At 42.4% G+C, this 21,212-nt stretch overlaps 1 protein-coding gene across 3 annotated transcripts in view; it reads left to right on the top strand.

Annotated features, from left to right (window-relative positions):
- The first annotated feature begins 9,719 nt into the window (after positions 1–9,719).
- COL6A6 (collagen type VI alpha 6 chain) overlaps positions 9,720–21,212 on the top strand; it is a 140,637-nt gene continuing 129,144 nt past the window's right edge. For 2 of the 3 annotated variants that reach the window (XM_077865236.1, XM_077865234.1), the window contains exon 1: positions 9,723–9,903. The gene's annotated coding sequence lies outside the window, so the exon portion shown is untranslated. Of the gene's footprint in view, positions 9,904–21,212 lie in introns of all 3 variants that reach the window. The other variant, XM_077865237.1, reaches the window with a different exon arrangement.

Below are 21,212 nucleotides of genomic sequence, written 5' to 3'. Positions count from 1 at the left end.
AGATCATGAAGTAAGAAACAGCAGGTCATAGAGAAGAGATGAAAGGAACAATTGTTTGGGGCTTGGCTCTGCCACCAACTGCCATGCACCTTGCTTGCCCTCCCTGTACCTCCATTACTTCTGGTGAGAAAGGAAGAGGTTGGACTAGATCATCTTGAAGTATTTTTGTTTGTTTGTTTGTTTTTTAATTCATCACCTGTGAGGCTGAGCCAAATACAGAAAAAGCTGCACTCCTGGAAAGACAGAAATAATGCCATGATGTATACTTCTGATTGTTAATTACTATTCTCCCCTATTAAATGCTATACTCCTCAAAAAAGCTAGCATGGAAACCATGAATTTTTCTACTTTTCATAGTGTTCCCTTAGCAACAACAACAACAGAAACTGCTCTGAATCTTAGTAAGGATAAATAAAAGACATGTCTTAGAATTCTTTCCCAGGAACAGAGAATTATTCCCAGCTTCGAATTCATAGAGGCCTACAATGTCAGCAGGAAAATGTACCTGTATCATTTCTTCCTCTTCGCCCAAATTTTAACTGGAAGGGATCCGTTACAAAAGTATGAAGGGCATATTGCATGTGTAGGAGGGCACTTATGCAAGCAAGTTCTCATCTGTTCTCAAAGTTCTAATTAAGAAGAGATAGTGCTCTGAGGCCCTGCTCTCAGCAAAATGCTGACCAGATAAGCCCCAAGCTTACTTCATAGGAAATAAATCTTTGCCCCTTGGATGCATTTACAAAGTGTTCCATTTCTTCAGGAAAAAATTTATTACATACATATCCATAACTACTTTTCCCACCACTTCTGCAACAACTGTACAGTGGAATTTGGAGTGCGTCCTCAGAAACTGCAGCCTCTGCAGATTGGAAATATGAATGTATACATTTCTACAGGAAGTGTGTGTGTACATGTGCATGTGTGTGAATATGTATCATTCAGCACCAAGATCGCAGAGGATGGGTGACTAATCATAATAAATCTGAACATCTTCATAGCTTTTGGGGGGAAAGCGTGGGAGAAGAATATCATCTCCAATATTTAATAACAACAAACTCCAACATGAGAGACCTTGGAATGGAAATAATATACAAGAAAGGGTGGGTTTTGTGAGACTTTGAAGGAAAATATAAATTATTTCTTATAAGGGTTTCCCTGAAATAAATTAAAAAACTAAGATGTTTACACATATTTATTCAATAATCTTTCTTACCGAAAAAGTACCAGTTGCAGTAATGTCAGTTGCTCTTGCTCTAAAACAAAGTTCACTGAAGTTTCTAATTTACTTATATTTCTTGGTCTTATTCCAGCCTATTATAAGACTACTAAAAGCTGCTAGAAACAGAATTGCTATATATATTTTTAATAGTAAAAGTTAACACCAAAATGCTATCTAGTTCATTGTTCTTAAGTGGATAAATCATGCTCTGCTGAAAGCCTTGACTTATTGATTTTTTACAAAAGTGATTGGCTGCTTCTCCAGATGCCTAAAATGGACCAAAGTTCAGAGTAGGGCTTCTACAGAGTAGGGTGTCCATCCCTACTTTCATAAGAAACTGAGATAAAATTTTAGTTAAAACTTAACTCTTTTTACTATGTACTTACTATGTGATTCCCTCAAAATTCAACAGGCCCCTTTACAGGCTTCTGAAATAACTATAAGCTCCTTATGAATGAAGAGCAGGGGCACAGCTTTCCAGTAGAGTTGGCTGCGCTGCCTACATGACGTACTGTAACCACTGTCCTCAGTGTCCTTAAATAATGCTTAAAAGACATGCTGGCAGGAAGAGATTACACTTGCTAGTCATTCAATATTTGTCTGAAATCCGAAATTCTCATTATTAATAATCCAAAACTGTAGCCTTGGAAAATTCTGTTTTTGTGGTCAGTATATAAAACACAATCTGCCTTAGCTTAAATTTCTAAGTAGTTGGAAAGTGATAAGGAACCTCAGATGAAGCAAACTTGCCGCCAAAAAGGAACACGTATCTTCCTAAGGGATTTCCTCACAAACTCTGAGGATCTTGGAGTCATGTCATAAAATTTAAATAGAAGAAAATTCTTGGCATTTTCATTTAAAAATAAAGAACTTTGGAAAATGCAGTATGATAGATAAATCCACTTCTTTGTGAAAAGAAAATATATTAAGGCACTCGGATTATGAGTTTAAACCTTTTTCAGGGCTTTTATGCAATTTCCAATTTGGAAAGAATTGGTCATCTCCATTGGGGACTCAGTCAACACTGAATTATTTTCCATATAACCAAGAAGAACAATTCTTGTTAGATAAAGGCAAATCACATATATAAGTAGCTTTTAATGCGTGCTTTTTCAATAATTTTCAGTTAAACTTAGCTAGAGTTAATAACCCCAATAAGCCCCATGTTGCACAAAGTGCCTCTTTGGCCAATGCATCACATTTCTTCCATGTTGATGTTGCAGACGCAAATGCTTCTAAAGTAACATTCTTGTGGGCATACACGTGTTCACCCACCTCCACCATGAGTACCAGAGACAGGCAGGGGCAGATGGGAACCAAGTAGAAGAACAATTTGGAAAGACTTAGAGAAAAGAGTGACAGGGGACAGTATGGGAGCATGCTTGCCCACAATTGCAAGAGGATTTTTTATTCTGTTTGAGTTGGGTAATGTGAGCCTTGATTATGTTTTAATTTTCTTGCTGTTGCTGGGAGCTTATACAGAGACTCAAGCACACAGACTGGAAAGGTCTCTCCAGCAGATTCACTGCCCCTCCCCAACCCGCCTCACTCCATCCTATATGCTAAAGGCTTCTTTGCCTGTGCCAGAGAGTTAGTCCTTCTGGGAGCATCTCTTAGCCAGTAACACGCAGAGATTTGGTGGATAAAAAATGAAGGTGTGTTCTGTATTGTTTCCCAGCAGTCTGCAGCAGGACTGAGACACAGTTGTCCACTGTGGTCACTTGCTTAGTAACACTCCCTTCATTGACAGCTTCCCTTTCCTGTCTCACTCCCATAGCAGTGTTTCCTAGAATCATCTCCTAAATAAACTACTTGTACATGAATCCTTGTTTTAGAGGCCGCCTTTTGAGTGGGAATAAGAGGGAAAACTAGGAAAACTAAGACATTCTCCATGCCCAGCATAGAGAAGACTGTGAAATTGTGTTTACTCAAATGGCAGAGACAAAACCATGAGTGAGATTGCTATAACCATCTTTAGAAACACAATCTACCACGCGTACCTTGTACATCAGGTTGCTTGGTTGTTTATCTGTTACCCCTGTTTTCACTCTGATTCATTTCCTGGGTTTCAATCTTGGCTTCAACAGTTAGTAATTGAGCAAATTAGCTTGGACAGCCTCCTTGACTTTCTGTGCCTGCTTCCTCTTCTGTAAAAGACACCTGCCTACCTCATGGAGTTGACTAATTGTTGTTGTCATTGTTAGTATTTCTCTGCTGTTCTCTTAAATCTTTAGGCAGTCCTATAGGGCTGCTTTAGCCTTTCCTGATTGTGGTCCAGAAATTAAGGGAAAGAATATGAACCTCCTCCTGGGTCAAATGGTTAAGGTGAGATACTTCAAAGTGATAACAACATTCATGAGTGAAAGTTCCCATAAACAGGATAAATCTCGGGGTCATGGCCAGGTTCATAAAGTCCAGCTGCTCCTCCCTTGCCATCTTTGGAGGATTATGGTTTGGTTTGATTATAGGACTAATGGATATTCTTATGGAAGATAAGAGAAATTTCACTCCATGGTGGGTTTAACTTTTTTTTTTCTTTTTTGGTCCCTTTAAAAATGGAGTACATACCATTTAGTCTTGAGAAGAGGATTTAGAAAATGTTTGCTGCTGAATCCTAATTATACCCTAATGGGCTATAAAAGTGATTTGACCTCTCATAGAATTGCACCAGAGAAATGAACCAAACGATGAAAGAATCTGGCTCAATGCCTTCAGTTTCTTATTATTTATTTGACTCAATGGGCAGCGGGGGGTCATCTCTCTGACTTTACAGCTGATTCAAATCTCAGGGCTTGAAAAAATCTCTCTTTGACTAGTTCAACATATTCCATAAGCAAGTAATTGTACCATTAAACACCTCCCACAATATGATATATGTTCTCATTCATTTGGGGAATATAAATAATAGTGAAAGGGAATATAAGGGAAGGGAGAAGAAATGTGTGGGAAATATCAGAAAGGGAGACAGAACGTAAAGACTGCTAACTCTGGGAAACGAACTAGGGGTGGTGGAAGGGGAGGAGGGCGGGGGGTGGGAGTGGATGGGTGACGGGCACTGGGGGTTATTCTGTATGTTAGTAAATTGAACACCAATAAAAAATAAATTTAAAAAAAAGCATCTGAAAATCAATTGCACAACATTTAGGGTTGTAGTAGGACCAGGTTAATGATAATCAATGTTTCTGGCCTCAGAGGGTAAATAGCAAAGATAATGAAATTTATACTATCTGTGACTCACCATGTAATTGGAAACTCCCCAGTGACCACAAGGCAGTCCTTTCCTAACTGGTCTCTCCCTACCATCCATGATAGCAATAATTGCACCTCGGATAAATCTCTTTGGCTATAATACTGCCACTGTGCAAAACTCCTACCATCCATGATAAAAACTTGAGGCCACCTAAGTCTGAGGAGGATGGATTGGTTTTTAAAAGCCAATGGCCAATGGTGATACACCCAAATTTACCTACCCTACCTGGGGTTTTACTGTACTACTTTAAAATCCCCAAGATACAATTGGAAATTGTCCTAGAGTTCTTCCTATTTCCTGACTGTTGACTCTCAGCCTATTTAGTGTGTCCTTATTCTTAGATCTCCCTTTGAAAGATAAGAAAGATGGCAAACCTTGAGATTCTTAGAACTCCTTTGGAAAGATAAAAATGATGGCAATCCTCTGACTCCTATTATGTGGACATCTTCGGCATGGTCCTCTTTCTATTCTGTTCTCAACTACCAGAAGAGAAGGAATCTTTCTTGTTTTGTTCCTGATGCATCACCAAGGTCTAGGAGAGTGCCTCCCAAATGGTAAGTGCCCAATGAATACTTCCTCAGTGAATGATGATTAAATGAACTTTCCCCGTACTACCTCATACACATCTGTGGCTTCAGCTATCAATTTTATGATGAATCCAAAATCACATCTCCAGTTGAGGCCTCAGTCCCAGGGCCCAGACCTATATGTATCCATCTGGCCACTAAGCATCACTATTTGGACAGCTCCCAAGCATCTCCAACTCAAAATAGCCAAAATAGAACTATTTTCTTCCACCTTCCTCCTCAAACCTTCTCCTCCTATGTTCTCTAGCTCAGGAAATAATGTTACTGCAGATGGGCAAGCCAGAGGCCTGGGAGTTCTGGACTCTCTGGCTCACCTAGTCACTCATTCACATCCAATCCACCACCTGCCCCTACCTCCTTCTCTAACTTCATTTCACAGTGTGCCCCTTCATTGTCCAGCCACCACTGACTTCCCTGCTCTCATACATGCTGCTCCTTCTACCTTGCTATCCAACACCCCCCCAACCTTCCTCACTCAACCGCAGGTCCAATGTTTATCATGAACATCACCTTCTTTCCAGGGTTTCTGCCATAGAGCCCAGTGCATACAGACCTGTAACACATTATTAATCAGATGATTTATCCAACTGTAACACTAGGCTCTGAAGTCCTATGAGCAGATATTATGGTTGATTGCATTCTGATGTCTAATACAGTATCTACCACATAATAGATATTTAAAATATATTTTATAGGGACGCCTGGGTGGCTCAGAGGTTGAGCATCTGCCTTTAGCTCAGGGTGTGATCCCGCAGTCCCGGGATCGAGTCCCACATCAGGGTCCCAACGTGAAGCCTGCTTCTCCCTCTGCCTATATCTCTGCCTCTGTGTGTGTGTGTGTCTCTCATGAATAAATAAATAAAATACTTTAAAAAATAAAATATGTTTTATAAGCAGATCCTAGTAAACCAAATAAGATCCCTGGATTAAGTATATTATTCTAACATATGACCAAAAAAAATATAGATTAACATCTTAAAAACAATTCCAATCCTTCACCGTGCCTGGTCCATAGTAAATATTCAATATATATTTTGCTGAATAAGTGAATACATAAATACAGAGAAAACAGTCTTGACAATGGCAAGACATGTGAAAGCAGTATGAGATCAATCAATGCAATCATTACTAGGACAGTCGAGTACATGATTAATGGTGGGAGTGTGGTTGGACGGCAGGACATGAGGCAAGAAGGAAGAATGGGGAGAGGGATAAAGTGCCTTGAATTTGGACTCTGCTCTACAAGCAATGGAGAGCCTTTATAGCAGTAAGTCAGTGGAGTGATTGATGAGATTTGTGGTTTAGAAAGATCCTCTGTCAAAAGAATGAAGGGTAAATTGGCAGGAGTGGAGTGGGTGAAAGGGAAGATTGGACTTTGGGAGGTCGCATGGAAGGCAACTTTGGTAGCTTAAGGGTTTGAACTGTGAAGATCTAGCCAGGTTGAGCTCTGGAGACATTTCAGAAGTCAAAGTGGATCTGACCTCCTCCCAAAAGCTGAACTATGAATGGACAAGGCTCCCAAAGTCCCAACACTGTCATGGCAAACCAGCTCATATGTATGGCTTAGGTTAATGGTTGCTATTGTCTTCTGATATAATTAATGTCTAGTTTTGATGAAGTTGTCATGTCCAAAAACCCATTCAAGTACATATGGCACCCACATTTCCTTTAAAAAATCTCCAGAAATTTAGCAGAGAACACTGGCTACCTATCATTTCTCTGGAAATCAAGGATTGCATAATGGGAAAAACTATGGTCACTCCGGGCAAACACCTGCATGTATAAGATCCAAGGACCTTTCTTCTTCCTCTGCCTTTCTGCTGTAATCTAGGTGAAAGGAAGCCTAATTCTTTGAGTGCTGGTCAAAGCTTGGCCCAGCCATGAAAATTGGTTTGGACATCAAAAGATTCAGAACATAAAATAGAGTGATTTAAGATGCCCTAAAACAAGATGTCAGGGGTACTTGGATTGTTATTAAGGCAGTACTATCAAGCCTTCTCATTGAACTGACATGTTCATTGGTCCTGGGTGGGCCACAGGTCACGGGCATGTGACTCCCAAAAGCCATTCTATCAGACTGATGTTTGCTATGGGACTAATAGAATCAGCATTTTTTGCATGTGTGGTACACTTTTAAAGGAGCTTTGGGTGGGCTGGAAATTGGCTAAGAACCCTGCCATCCGGAATCACATCTGTCTCTTTCAATAATTACCTGGGATAAGAAAAGTATACTTATGTTTTTAAGTATATTATTAAAAATAAGAACACTATATGAGAATATAAAAACGAGTTACTTTCATCATTTTAAGTGAAAGCAATAATAATTTGAGATGTTCTGATGTTAGCTTTGCTGTTTCTGCTGTTGTTCTTTCTTTTTCCTGTGGCTTATTTATTTTATTTCATTTTTGTATATTTTTTATTGGAGTTCGATTTGCCAACACATAGTGTAACATCCAGTGCTCATCCTGTCAAGTGCCCCCCTCAGTGCCTATCACCCAGTCACCCCCTCCCCCCACCCACCTCCCCTTCCACTACCCCTTGTTCGTTTCCCAGAGTTAGGAGTCTCTCATGGTTTGTCACCCTCTCTGATTTTTCCCACTCATTTTCTCTCCTTTCCCCTTTAATCCCCTTCACTATTTTTTATATTCCCCGTATGAGTGAAACCATATGATTGTCCTTCTCCCATTGACTTACTTCACTCACCATAATACCCTCCAGTTCCATCTAGGTCGAAGCAAATAGTGGGTATTTGTTGTTTCTAATGGCTGAGTAGTATTCCACTATATATATAGACCACATCTTCTTTATCCATCATCTTTCAATGGACACTGAGGCTCCTTCCACAGTTTGGCTATTGTGGACATTGCTGCTATGAACATCGGGGAGCAGGTGTCCTGGTGCTTCACTGCATCAGTATCTTTGGGGTAAATACCCAGTAGTGCAATTGCTGGGTCGTAGGGGAGCTCTGTTTTTAACTCTTTGAGGAATCTCCACACAGTTTTCCAGAGTGGCTGCCCCAGCTCACATTCCCACCATCTGTTGTTGTTCTAATGTTCTTCCAGCTTCCCTTGCACCGAAGCCAAAGGACCCATAGAGGAGTCACCATTTTGAAGTCACCCGTCCTGGTGCTGCTCAACCAAGTCTATGATCCAGAGCGTGAAGTCTCATGATCCCCAGAGGGCACCTAATAAGGCGCATGAGAGTGTCCTATCGTTTACATTCCACTGGGGAAGAAATTGAGGTTAACGACCTGATGGTCCAGTTGAGACTTGAAATTAAGTCTTGGATTCCAGAGAATCCCCATTCCTTGGGAACAGCTCTGTTTTGAACTTGTCCCTTACCAAGTTGACAATTCATACTGGGCACGTACACTCCAGAGCTACACTGCCTGCGCTCACGGCACCAGTTCTACCACTCACTAGATTACCGCCACCCCCTTTTTTAATTTTAAAGTTTTCTTTATTCAGGATGACTGTAAAAAGCAGATATATATTTGTTTGTTTGTTTGTTTGTTTATTTGTTTGTTTGTTTGTTTGTTTTTACCCATGAGAGACACAGAGAGACACAGGCAGAAGGAGAAGCAAGCTCCATGCAGGGAGCCCGACGCAGGACTCTCGGTCCCGGTACCCCGGGGTCACTCCCGGAGCCAAAGGCAGACGCTCAACCAGGCCACTCAGGCGTCCCAAGAGCAGATTTTTAAAAACAGACACTCTTGGTTCCACTAAGGAGGAGCAACGCCCCCTCTCACTTCTCAGCCTTTGTAGCTGCTGATCCATTTGTCTGGGACCCTCTTCCCTCTGCTTTTAGATCTAGCGCACTCTGTACATTTCACTTTGGACTTGATTTTCTCAGAGAACCTTCTTTTGGTCTTCCACGGTTGAGTTAGGATCCCTTCCTCTGAGTTAGGATCCCTTCTTCTGTGCTCCCGCGGCGGCACCATTTGCCCCATCCAGCAGCTACCCCCCCCCGCCCCCCATTCCCTGTTGCCACGCCTGGCCCCCATGGAGACCGGCGGCTAAAAACCAGAGTTAGCTTTGTATCCCAAGCACCTCAAAGTAGCATAAACTAGGTGCTCAAATATTTGAGACACGAATAAGCGGATACATGAATGAATGGCCGGTGGGCGATAAAAAGTCCGTAGTCGGAAAGAATCAAGGAGACGCTCCAGACCCTGAATTCTGAGCGAGGGGCCTCCGGGGGCGCTGGACCCCAGGCGTGGGGCGCGCGGCGGCTGGTCTCGGGGCGCAGCAGGAGGAAACTCCCACCACGCGGGCCCGGAGCTCCCTGGCTAGCCCCTGCTGCTTCAAGACCCCAGGACGGGGCCAGTCGCCCGCGGCGGTTCCAGCAGAAGGAGCGGAGCTGCCCGTCGGGTTCCGCGCCCTGGGCGCAGGGAAGGCGCGCACGGCGAACCCCCGCCTCCCCGCCCTCAGTCTCCCCGCAGGGTGTGGAGCTGAGCCCCGGGGCTCCCCGCAGCGGAGGAGCGTGCGCCGAGTCGCGGCCCCCGGAGCCCCCAGCCCCCGCTTCCGTCACCCGCCCCCCTCCCCGGGGAGCGCGCCGGGCCCGGGGCCGCCGGGGCGGGGAAGGGTCGGGCCGGGGCGGGGAGAGGCCTTTATAGAGCGGCAAGGAGGGGCGGGGGAGCGGCCGCCCGCCTGCGGGACACCGGGAGGCGAGAGGCTGCCCGCGCCGCCCCGGGTTCCTCGCCGGGTGCCCGAGGTCCCCGCGCGAGGTCCCCACCGTCCCCCGCGCTCGGCGCTGCGCTCCTGGCGGTGCGCTCAGGGCGCGCCCGGAGGAAACCCCCGCGGGGCTTGGCGAGCGCAGGGCAGAGGGCCGCGTGGAAGCGCCCCCAGGTAAGTCCTGAAGCCCTTTGCAAGTGACCAGCAATTGCACGGGAGGGACGTGCCAGAGAGCGGGGAGGGGGCTGCGTGAAGGCTGCGCTGAAGGAAAGAAGTGAATTTCAGAAACTCCAAACCCCTCCTGGTTTTTTCACCTCCTGGGGCCGTTAGCCCCTCTCCACCCCGCCTTTTGGTTTTCTACATCCCTCTGTTGGCAAACATACAGCACACCCCGTTGTCACTCTCTGCTCCCGGCTTCCCGTTCACCCCCTGCACACTCATGTGCCTTGGAGGCTGAAGGGTGCCTCACCCCACGCTGTCCCCAAGCTTAGCGCAGGGCTTGGCCTGTGGCAGGCACCTAGGACTAATGGAAAGGATGAATGAGGTCAACCAGCACCGGGGGCAAGAAAAGTCACTCCCAAGTCTGTACAAACCCAGTCTGTGCTTTTGTTTCTGGACCTCACCCAAATTTATTAAAGACGGTTGGGTTTTTATTATTGCCTGAAGAGAGAGGAGAAAGCAGGAAAAAAAATGCACCCATTTATGAATGCCCAGTAACATCTTGCAACGAGTGCAACCCCAGCTACCTGGCTCAGTATCAAATGTGCAAATAGTTTTGATGAAGGGAGGAGGCAGCCTGGAAGAGGGGAAAACACTGGAACAAGAAACTGATTTCTTCAGTTTCCTTTCTTGATAAAAGACTTCTCATTTCTCTTTTCAGAGGTCTACTCTGTGGAGATGTTTAAAGGTGATCTTTGCCAGTGGGAGGAAAAGGTTTGGTAGGAGTGAGGGGTGGTGATGTTGATTAGGAATATCTGAGACGTTGCTGGAAATCATGAAGACCTGAGATATAAGACTATTAGAAGTCTTTTGTCAAGAATATCCATAGTTACAGAATCAGCGGTCACATTTCTTTTTAAAGAAAGGGTCTATTTGATGAGCAGTATTTTTAGTAGGAAACTTGCAAGTATGCCATTTTGAAGTTACAGTGTAAACTTAACGATTTAGGGTCCTCATGGATGAGATCACCTACGTAAAAATCCTAGGAAGTCTAAATAAAGTGTTTTAAAACACATGGTCTTAAAGGGTTTTTTTCCTGATAAAAGTTGTCAATTTCCTTCCTTCCTCATTTTATTCCAAAATGTTAGAAGTGCCCAGGAAATTCCGAAAGGGAAGCTTTTCTGCTACTCAGGAGTCCGTGTGATTTTTAGACCTTGTGCCCTGTGAAATCAAATTTTATGATTTACATAAAAGATTTTAAGTGAAACACCCACTAAAGAACCATCTTCAGCTTTCTTTCTTTTTTTTTTTTAACAAAAAAGCTTTCTAATTTTACTAAGTTGTAAAATAATTCTTTAAAAAGACTGTTGTTATACATTATATCCTTGCAGTTTCCACTCTTCCTATTTCCTTCAAGATAGTGTGAATTACAGAAAAGTTTGAATCGTTGGAATATTTATAAAGAAAAGACTTATTTATTTGCATAGACAGTGTTAAGAGCAGGTAATTAAGTCACCACATGAAGGTCACATCACTAGAACTGTGAATAAAAGTTGATATGTTATTTATTCATCTATATACACTGTACACTGTACCATCCCGTTAATGTAAGAATCTTAAACGTGACTGGAAAAATCATTCTTGTCAGTAAATATTCCCATCGCTGGAATTTCTGAAAAGTATGTGATTGCTACCTATACCATCCGTAAATAAATAAAAGTAATCCAGACTAATGAGGATTTTTTTTTTTTGTGACCAAAAACTGGTCACTTCCATAGTCCCAAGAAATAAGTATGAAGATTCAATTTTCTGTACTTCCACTTTTATGAGCTTCGTGAACATAAGACTAACTTTTCCAGGGTGCTCAAATGTTGGCCAGTGTTTTTTTTTTTTTTTTTCCCTCCCATCCTGACCTTTTTGTTGTTTTCCTTGTTATTTAAAGTAGGAAGTGGTTTAGCTTTGCTCTGAAACAGGCCTAGGTTCCAGTTACAGACTAGCGGGGACAGCCTGATTAACCTTCCTGAGGTTTCTTGCACCTGTCACACGGAGTGATGATCCCTACCTACCTCACAGGGATGTGAGAGGAAAAAAGAAGATCCTTATATAATGCCAGACATGAGTCCTCAATAAATGAAGGCGGCGATGATGGTGATGGTTACACTTATGGTTCAGGACAATTAGAAGTGGTCCCAGTTTAAAAAAAAAAAAAAAAAAAGTGGTCCCAGTTAAAGTTGAGTCCAATTTTATTCCATGTTTTGACTTCACTGATAGACCTTGTTTCCATCGAGTATAACACATGATGAACAGATATGCCTAACTCGCTAAACATTGTAATCTCCCTTTTCCCCTGGAAGCCTTTCAGTTTGCAGAGATCATTTAAGGAAAAGACCTGTCCTTCAGGCATGCCGCTACCTATCCTGACTTCATTATGTATTCCTTTGTATCTTATACTTTACAATTTCGGGAAACTTTTTCTGGAGCAAACTGTTCCTGCAGGTAGAAGGCTGGGAGAAGCGCAGTCGGTGTTTTAGTTTCTCTGGATAATGATTGTGTGATAAGAAAAGTATCTTGCTGCTTTTAGCAGGAAGGTATGACATTTTCAAAATTTTAAAATAAAGACCCCAGATCAATTTGCAGTTCTTCAAGGGAGTGGAGGCTTAAAAAGGCATAGAGGATCAATTACAAAAAACAGCAGCTAGTTGAAGGCCAAAATTTTTAAGGAAGAAAGAATAGTTAGAGAGACTTGGTCTCACTTCTTGTCTTGAGTCCTCACCCTCCTTCCAAACTTGCTTTTTCTTGGGGTGACCCCAAGTCCCTGGCAGGGGAATTTGGAAGGGATTACATCAAATACTGTTTGGCTAACATAAGCCATGTGCAGAAGAAAAGAGCTCTTGTGTCTTTCAGATCCCTAATGCTTCCACACTACCTGGCACTAGTATGTACTCAATAAATATGTGATAAATGAATGGCCTAAAATTTCGAAAGTCTGGCTGAAGTATGCTTCTCATGTAAATCTGGAGCAGCTGCACTTAGAAAATCCACTACTGTGTGAAACCTCAGGCAAGATGAAGGAGGCAGTGTGACCTCTGCTTGTGTCTCAGCTTCTGACCTTGGTTTTGCTAAAGCAAAGAACAGCTGACTATAAATCTTACCTTTATGAGTCGTCTTCATTGACTGAGATAAAACTAAAAAGTAATACTTTTTATGGTTCCAAATAACAAGTCCAAGGAGATTTACTGGTTTAATTTTGCTATGAATAGAAAGTTTTCCCCCAAATGCTTAAGCAGTGAAGAAGAGGGAAGAAAGATACAGCATATAAACTAACTTGGTATAATGAATGGAAGCCTCAACTTTCCCCTCAAGTCACAAAGGCACGATAAATATACACTTAACCATTCTTCAACCATTTACCATTAAGGACTGGGTCTTGATTTGACTCTAAAATGTTTTTGTAATGCTCTAAGTACTGTATCCTAGACTTTAGAGGGGAAAGATATTGCCAGAGTTAGTTGGCAAAGGCTTTCGCGTTGGCTTGAAAAGCCATAAGCTAATCACTTATTGAGTTCTTTAAAAACAAGTTGATTAATGTTTGGCAAGAAATTCTGACTAAAAGTCTCCATTATATGAGTCCAAATACAATAGAACTTTGAAGATCATGAGCAAGTCATAGTCACATTTGGCCATTACAGTTTGGTGGAACATAATCCCACAGTGTGTCAAATGGTCCACATGACATCTTTGGGTACCCTACCTCATCATAGCCAGCATGTGTAGTTAACTCTGTAATCACTTGTCTGGGATGGTTAGAATAACTGTGGTACTAAGAAGATGATGTTACACATTGTAGCAGATTTCCCTCACAGCTTTTCTCTCCTGGCTAGCAGAAGACATCAGAGCCCTCTCCACATTCCCTCTGCTTTCACTGTGTCGGTCACACTGTAAGCTTCTTCCTTCAAACATCTGTGAAGGCCTGAGGGCCTTCTCTGGCCTTGGGAGCATGACTGACTCATGTGGAATAGGCTAGAAGGGCTTAGGAGTTAACATTCCTCAGAGCAACCCCTCAGCCAATAACACATGAAAGTTGGTGAGTACTCCAGCTTTCTCACACCTTGGGAGAGGCAACTCTTGAGGTATGATCAACATTCTTCCGGAGGTGCCCAAGGGAATGAGCTCCAGCTGCCCAGAATGGCAACCAATCTGTCCACTAACAGTTCCACATTGGCTTCCGTCCCTCCACTGTCTCACTCCCTGCTTCAGAGATCACTTCCTAAATAAAGTAATTGAAAAAATTCTAGTCCAGGATCTGCTTTTGGGGAAACCCAACCTATCATAAGTTTGTTAGCTATTTCAGTAAATGCAGCGTTTTACATATAAGTATACTGTAGATTCCACTCTAGCCCAAAATTGAACCAAGAATGGAATTCTTGCTTTCTACACTAAAGAACAGAATTTTGTCCCTAGCCAGTGCTTTCTGACTTGTGTCTGGGCCAGTTAGTTTGTTGGCCATGACTCAATCCTGAATTCCCATCAGCCCTTTGAGGACCATGTTGTGGGAACATGGAGGGAGATATTAGTAAGGGCTCAGGTGACCCCCTCATTAGAGAAAGACCATATTCTGCTGGTTATGAGAAGCAGCTCAAACACATGCTCTGAAAGATGGAACTTGCCTCTCTGTCTTTCTGTATTTCGGTCTCTCCCTCAGGTTTGGTCACCATTTGCCTACTGTGTTAGTCAGAGATCTTCTGAGAAACAGGACCAGTAGTTAGATATACAGAAATATATGAGGAGATTTATTATAGGAACTATCCCACATGATTATGGAATCTGAGAAGTCCCGTAATCTGCCGTTTGCAAACCAGAGAACCAGGAGTGCCCATGGTATAATTCAGTCCAAGTCTGAAGTCCTGAGAGCTGGGAGTGCCAGTGCCTGTGGGCAGGAATAAATGGATGTTCCAATTCAAGCAAAAAGAGCAAACTTGCCCTCCCTCTGCCTTTTTGTTCTATTCAGGCTGTCAATGGATTGGATGATGCTCACTTGCTTTGGTGAAGGTGACCTTCTGTACTCATTCTATCAATTCAAATACTTAACTCTCTGGAAACACCTCACAGGTACACCCAAAAATAATGCTTTATCATCACTTAACTCAGTCAAGTTGACACATTAATTTACCCATCACCTTTACCAGGTACTTCCTAACCCATCCCCCAGACCTCTCTTCAGAACTCCAGACCCAGATATCTCACTGCCCTGAAGGTACTTGAACATCTTCCACTACAAACCCAACAAGTGCCAAATGGCATTTACTTTCTTCCCCACACACCTTCCCCTCTTCCTACATATGGCACAACCCAATGGTCCCACCACAAGACTCTGGAGTAGTCTTCAAGCCCTGTGCTCTCAGCCCTCATCAACAATCCCATCTTACCAGTCTCCAAGTCCTAACAACTTAATTTCCTAATAATCCCCCTGTCATCTGTACTCCTAGTTCCCAAACTCCATCCTTTCTTTCACCCAGACAACAACTGCCTTCTAGTCTACCTCCCTGCCTCTAATCTTGTTCCTCATCTAGGATTCTCCATATTTCAGCCTTAGTGAACTTCCAAGAACCTGTATGTTCTTCTGCTTACTCCAGTGCCTTTAGATATAATCCAAACTCCTTACCCTGGTTGAGAATCCTCCCACCATCCAACTTTATCTACCTCTCCTGCCTCCTGCCTTTCTGTTTCTTTGCCAACACTCCCAATCCTACAGTTCTGAAAAAAAAAAAAAAAATCTTGCTCTCTCCTACCTCCCACTCCTGGCATTTGGAACTCCTTCTAGAATTCCTAGAATTCCTAGAACAGTGTTCTCTAGACTGAATCTGGCTAACTCCTTTTCTCCCTTTAAGGTTCCACTAATATGTCCATTCCTGAGAAAGGTGTTATTGGACCTTCTGTACTAGGTAAGGTACCCTACTCTGGGTCCCCACAGTACCCTAGACTTCCAGTCATATTGCTCTTCCATTAAACTGTGATTATTTCATCTTCCATGTTCAGCAAGCTATCTTCAGGGCTAACCACTTAGTAGTTCTATCTGTTGTATGAATAAATGAGCTGAGATTAGGTTTCTTACTAGCTAATGACCATAGGCAAGTCACATAAACTCTCTGAACTTTACTTTCCTATTTATTTAAAGTAAAAACCATATCCAAGCACAGGATAAATGGGAAAACTTGATGAGATTGTGGATTTTTCGGTCTTGGCATAGTTGGCACTCGGGAAATAATAGTTCCTTTGGATTCAGCAAGATAGGTATTATGCTGGACTTGACCCACATTCCACTTGAATGTGGGAGGCCACATTCCAGGAGGTATAAGCTAAAAGGGCACTTTGCTATAAGGGCTTTAGGTGGAGCCCAGAGGGAAGAGATGTCATTTAGCTAAAAGCATCTTGCTTGTCAGATGTCCTTTCAAAGCACGCATGGAATGTGTTTTTGGAAATGAAATTGATATAATAACATATAATGGCGTCTAATTCCTTCACTTTATGTCTTCCAAACAATCCTTCTTGAGCTTCAACATCTGCATTTCCCTGGATTAAGGCCATGAATCCAGCTTCCAAATGGAGGAGCTTTTTCCAAGAATGGTACCTTAAAAAACTATTCCCAACTGCAATTCCTCCTTGATTTCCCCTTTTTCCATGATTACTGTCACCATCCTGAAAAAGCGCCAGTAAACACCTAATCGTTGGCCCTCCAGGGACCTGTCAAGAAAATGTTCACAAACCCCAATTCACATTTATAAGCAATTGAGCTGGGTAGAGGCAAGTACTAAACAAATTAGGGACTTGCACTGGTCAATGATTAAGGCAAAGAATTTTTTAGACTTTATTAGTGGGGAGTGACTCAAATACATAAGTGGGTTGGATATTAGAGCAATAGCACCTCAGGGAGCTATCTCTACAATTTAAAGACTTTTAGGCATTATTTGGTAAATTACTATTTTGGCACATTTAATTAAATCTATGGCAATCCGCTTCTAAAGCTCACCAAACTGGGGTGCTCTGTCCCTCTTTGACACACACAATTTATAATCCCTCTTTGTTTCTAGATATCCCAACGATTGGGGCACACGTAGTCCTTTGTAATTAACAGACATTGTACTAAGAATGAGAGGTAAATTGATAGTTGATAGTATTGTCTGTTAGAGACTTACCTTCTAAATCCATAAATTTATATCTCTAGATACAAAATATTTTAGGTAGGTGTCTATTTTCTCCCAAAAGCTTGAAGGTTTTCATTTATCTGTTCATTTGTGTTAATTGTCAGTGCCCTATCAATTCTTTCAATTTCTTCATGGACAAAATCTCAATTAGGCATAGATGTTCCATTGTCATCTCAGTCAGCAACAATAAAAATTATTGAGTTGGGTAGTGCATTGGACACTGAAAGAGAGGTTGCAATTTCATACATTGCATATCTGCTAAACTCTCCACTGAGAAAAGAGATGTGTAGCCTGCATTTGAAGCTGTAGCTATGTCACTGGCTTTAGCAAGTAAGCAAGAGGTGGCTGGGCTAGAATCAGCCTAGGTAGATGGAGATGGTTGACTCCAGGTTTCTTCCACACACTGGATCTTTGAATACTCCAATCAAAGGGGTTATGTCAACTACTTCAGCACTTATTAAGCACTTTATCATCACACTTGATCCTCACAACAATTCAGCGAGGAAAATACCATCATCATCCCCCTTCCGTAGATGAGGGTCTGAGGTTTCAAGATGCATCAATTGCTGACCAGGGGAGGATTTGAATTCAGGATGTGGTAACCCAGGCCTTGACACTCCTACCTGCCTATTTGGCAAGGTAAGCTAAAAAATGTGTGCTTAAAAAGCCTAGAAACTTCCAATACTGATGCTCAACTTAGATCCCTGCATGGTTAGAATAATAGTTCAGAAGTTACAGTTTCATTGGGAAGTGGAAATTTTGACTCTATTGTTTTAGGGGAGGGAAGAAAGGGAGAGTGCTAAACTCAGCATGAACATAAAATCCCAAAGAGATGATGTTTGAGTAGCTACAGAACTCAGTAGCTTGAATCTCTGCCATTGAAATTGACTTTGGTTAGTATTTTCAAAAGTCCATTCTCATTTTGCTGATTGATTTTCCATAAAGTCCTAGAAATTTCAGAGCAAAAATGGGTCTTTAAATCATTTCAAGTATTTTTTTTTTTTTGTAAACAACGTGTTTGTTTCCTCCCCTACCCTTTCCCACAAGTAAAATCCTTTAATAATTTCACACTGATCTTGGGATAAACATAGAAATCATTGATAGATCCAGCAAAGCCATGTGTTGGCCACTTCTTTTCCAGCCTCATCAAGTGTCATGCTTTGCTCTGTGCCCTGTTCATACTGGCATACTGGACTTCCTTTAGTTCCTTGACCACTCTCTGTTCTTCCTACCACAGGACCTTTACACAAGGTTTCCTCCCTTCTGGAATACCACATCCCTCTTAGGCAGATCAATTCTCACCATTCCTCTAGATACTAGCTTAAACAAAAGTCCCTTAAGGAAGCCTTTCCTGAGTTACTAATTCTCCCTATTATATGTCATCACAGTATTTAATAATTCAACAAATCTATTAAGTACCTTTTCATGTATAAGCCTTATTTTAGGTGTTGGAAAACAAAATGGACAAGGTCCCTTTCAGGGAGGATATAAACAATGAAGAGGTGCACAAATAACTCTCAGGTGGTATTAAATGCCAGGAAAAAAACAGAGTTACTTAAGGGGTCAGTGATTAACTCGAAGTTGTTTTTAATGGGGGTGGTCATGAAGCCTGTCTAAGGAGGTAACATTTGGGCAGAGACCTGAGTGAACACAGGAGTAAAGTGAAGCTCCCTGGGGGGAAGAAAAGGACATTTCCAAGCAGAAACAACTTCAGCACGTTCAAGAAAAGCAAGGAGATCTCGCCTGGAGTGGAGGGAACAAGAAGCACAATGAAGAGGATGTGATTGGAGAGTGTAGGCCATTGCCAATTTCATGGAAAGCCCATGGACCACAAACATGTGGTATTGGAGTTTAATCTAAGCCTGATGGAAAGTCACTGGAAATTTTGAATAAGGGGATATTGACCTCATGTATGGTCTTCGCTGTGCGAAGAATACATTAAGAAAGGCAAGATCAAAGCATGGAGCTCTGAAAAAAAAAAAAAGCATGGAGCTCTGTTACTATAGGAATCTGGGCAAGAAGCAAAGGAGGTATGGGTATGGTGGGAGGTGGTAAGAAGTGGTTAGATGTGGAATATATTTCAAAGGTGCTGTTGAGCAGACTTACTGTCAGTTTGGCTATGGAGTCTTAGAAAAATCTCTTCTTTATAGCATATAACATAGTTGTAATTTTACACTTGATATAATTCTTTCAGTAATAACTTGGTCTCTCAATGGACTATAAGATCTATGAAGATAGATCTGGTTTTACTTTTTACTGGTTTTACTTTTCATTGCCTGGTTTTACTTTTCATTGCCTACCTGCTGCCTAACACAATGCCTATAAATAAATGAATGGATAGATAGGTATATGAAAACCACCTTACAGATGAGGTCTCTGAGAGGTTAAGTTAAAGGACTAGCCTAAGTTTTCTCAGCTTGGACTAGAAACCGTGTCTCCACACTCCTCATTTAGGCTATTTTCCTTCTTGCAGCGGAGCCCCTTCCAAACAGCATGCTCTTTTATTTGGGGGGAGGGATTACCACAATGTAGTTCTTTTTTTTTTTTATTTTATTTATTTATTCATGAGAAACACTGAGAGAGAGGCAGAGACATAGGCAGAGGGAGAAGCAGGCTCCCTATGGGGAGCCTGATGTGGGACTTGATCCCAGGACCCCTGGGGGTCACACCCTGAGCCAAAGGCAGATGCTCAACACTGAGCCACCCACGTGTGCCACCAAAATGTACTTATAATATCCATAACGGGTGATTCGTCTCTTTAGGCAGGCACCCACCAGTGGCAGCAGACATTGTTCTAATCAGCTTGGAGGCTCTTTGGGGGCAACCTGAATGTGTAACATTTCTTCTTTCCTCCTTCCGGCTGGTTTACTTCTCCAGGTACACCATAGATCTTATCCCACCATTAGTGAGTGTTGTGACTAGGGCCTGAAGTTGGTCACTCTAAACCATCTGACTTGTGCTCTGTTTTGAAAGACACTACAGCTTTAGACAAGAGCAGCTGGTGTGCATAATCTCCATATAAAAAGTTAGCCATTCAAAAATGTTCACTCCCCAAGGGCATTTTGAAGGAAAAAAAAATCAGTTGAGGCAAGCTGTGATTAATAGGGAAAAAAAGAATAGAAGGCAATTAAGAGTTTCCTCGGTTCTCTTGGAAGGGAAAAGCTGCCTGAAATATAACTTTCTCAAGCAATGATCACATCCTTGGACCGCTGCCTTTCTAATTAAATTCCCGATACATATATATGGATATTTCATTTAATGAACAGCTGGTAAAATTGGATCCTTGGTCTGCAGAGGTTTACCAAAGTACTTGAGTGTTTCTGTGTGATTGAATACTAATATTTAACCCTGGAATACAAAAAGAGGAAATTAAATCCGCTAGCTGCTCATCATCCAGACCTTCTAGATTGCCCCCTCGCTGGTCTGCATAGTAATCAGTTCTGTTCTTTCCCATCAAGCTACGTCCAACATTACCTTTCCTCTTTTCATTATTCCCTTTTGGAGGCAGCATTCAGTGTGCCTTGTGCCTTTTAGAGCTCTTTCTCATGTCCTGGAGCCAGGCTTCTGGCTAGAACCCCCCTGAGGCTTCTAGTCTAGTGAGGGGCCAAATGAATGTTTAGTCACAAATTTGAGGTCACATGCTAGGAAGAAAAATAAAAAGATGACAGGAGAGAAATATCACAAATGAAATCTAATTTACGAGGACAGGAGAGGACCTCCCTGAGGAGGTAGTATTGCAGTGAAGTCCTGGAGGATAAGGACTGAGCAGGAGCAAAGGGTACAGAGCAAAAAGTGGCTGGAGAGAGTGGCAGCAGTCAGGTGGGCAGGCAGGGGCAGGGCTTCTCAAACTTTGCTGTGCACGCAAACCGCCTGGGGATCTTGTTCTGCTGCAGACTAATTCACTAAGGCTGGGATTCACCGTTTCCAGTCAGCTCCCAGCCATGCTGAAGACTCTAAGCCCAGAACCACACCTTGTGTAGCAACAGGACAAGGATTGGCAAAGTTTTTCTGTAGAGAGATACAGAAGACGCGTTTTAGACTTTGTGGGTCACACTGTCTCTGCTGCAACTATTCTACTGTGCCTTTGTGGTGTAAAAGCAGCCATAGACAACATGTAAATGT

The sequence above is a fragment of the Canis aureus genome, chromosome 22, assembly GCF_053574225.1.
Source record: "Canis aureus isolate CA01 chromosome 22, VMU_Caureus_v.1.0, whole genome shotgun sequence".
Classification (NCBI taxonomy): Eukaryota; Metazoa; Chordata; class Mammalia; order Carnivora; family Canidae; genus Canis; species Canis aureus.
This window is presented reverse-complemented; position numbering and strand designations above follow the sequence as displayed.